The sequence below is a fragment of the Meleagris gallopavo genome, chromosome 1, assembly GCF_000146605.3.
Source record: "Meleagris gallopavo isolate NT-WF06-2002-E0010 breed Aviagen turkey brand Nicholas breeding stock chromosome 1, Turkey_5.1, whole genome shotgun sequence".
Classification (NCBI taxonomy): Eukaryota; Metazoa; Chordata; class Aves; order Galliformes; family Phasianidae; genus Meleagris; species Meleagris gallopavo.
In genome coordinates, this window is record NC_015011.2 from 8249425 (window position 1) to 8251161 (window position 1737).

General features: G+C 47.3%; 1 protein-coding gene across 1 annotated transcript in view; it reads left to right on the forward strand.

Moving 5' to 3' along the window:
• The window catches only part of NUDT5 (nudix hydrolase 5), a 14330-nt gene continuing 12593 nt past the window's right edge, over positions 1 to 1737 (forward strand). Inside the window, exon 1 of the mRNA XM_010718669.2 lies at positions 1 to 52. The gene's annotated coding sequence lies outside the window, so the exon portion shown is untranslated. The remainder of the gene's footprint in view (positions 53 to 1737) is intronic.

The window sequence follows — 1737 nt, forward strand, 5'->3', positions numbered from 1 at the left end:
TCGCCGCCGCCGCTCCCGCCTCGCCGTGCAGTTGCTGAGGAAGACGCTGGCTGTAAGCCCTGTGCCCTCATGCCAAGGCCAGCTTGCTCCTTCTCACTGCTTTCCTTAAATCTGAGGCTGTCCTCAGCTCTCCTAAGATTCCACTAACCCAATTCTGCTTGTACAAACCTGCCTTTTTCTCTCCATTTATTTATTTATTAATCTGTAGGGCAAGGGCTGGTTAATTATCCCTGTTTTATTTAGCCCTGAATGATGCATAGCAGTCATCCACACAGCTAAATACAAGATCGGAAATGAAGCGTTTCTCCTGCTGCTTGCCTCTGTCCTGTCAGCCTCTCACCAGTTGATTCTGTTACTAGAAGGGTTTTGCTGTAATACAAGTGCAGCTTGATAACAGATTAGTGTGTGAAAGTCACTCTGGTCACATTAGCAATGTGTACCACATGTGCTGTTGGATTCATTGCTTGTTACCAGCACATCATGGCGTGGGTTGGAAGGGAGCTACAGGATGGTGTTGGATCACTTGGATCCAAGTCCTGCTGTGGGCTGGTTGAAGAGAGATTTAGGAAAGGTAATCATCCTGCATCTCTAAGACCTGTAGGTGGGGACTGGGGTGGTAAATCCCCCTCCACTGTAAGGACAGAACAAGTTTGAGACCACCTCATGAGACTGAATGTGTACAAGTCCATAGGGCCAGATGGCATACATACCATGTTTCAGAAGGAGCTGGCTGAGATGGTTACTGAGCTGCTCTCCATCATATTTAGAAAAAAATGGAGCTGTCAGGTGAGTCCCAGATGACTGGAGGAAGGGTCACATCACTCCCATTTACAAGAAAGGGAGCAAGGAGAACTTGAGGAACTACAGGTCAGCGAGTCTCACCTTGGTGCCTGGGAAGATCATGGAACAGATCTTCCTGGATGACATGCTTGAACACACGAGGAATGGGTGCGTGATCCAAGACAGCCAGCACAGTTTCACCAGGGGAGGTCATGCTTGACCAATCTGGTGGCCTTCTTTGATGAAGTGATGGCATCAGTGGACAAGAGAAAGATGACCGATGTCATTTACCTGGACTTGAGGAAGACCTTTGACATGGTCCCCCACCATATCCTTATCTCCAAATTGGAGGGATGTGGATTTGATGGGTGGACCACCCAATGAATAAAAAAAAAAAATTGGTTAAAAGGCCACAGACAGAGGATGGTCATTGCATAATCAATGAATATACAGGTGTTATAATTACAAAATATAAGAGAATTTAACCAAGCAGATTATTACACAAAAGAAAGAATAGATAGAGTGCTTACCCTTGTCCTGGCTTGCTGTAAAAGTCCAGAAGAGGAATCTCCAGAAAGAGATCCTTCCTTACTCGTAGTCAGCTCTTAAATGGGTCTAGGAGAGGTGGAGCCAGGCTCCACCCCTTCTGGCAGCACAGGTGAATTGCTTTCACCTGTGCTCCCAGGGCTGACTCATTGCTCATCCCAGGTGATCAATCAGAGGTTCAGACTGTGATTCAGCAGTTCCCATACAGGTCATCAATGGCTCTGTGTCCAGGTGGAGACCGGTAACGAGCAGTATCCCCCAGTGGTCTGTCTTGGGACCAGTGCCCTTTAACATCTTTATCTATGACATTGATGATATAATTGAGTGCACCCTCAGCAAGTTTGCTGATGACACCAAGCTGAGTGGTGTGGCTGACATGGTGGAAGGAAGGGATGCCATTCAGAGGGACCT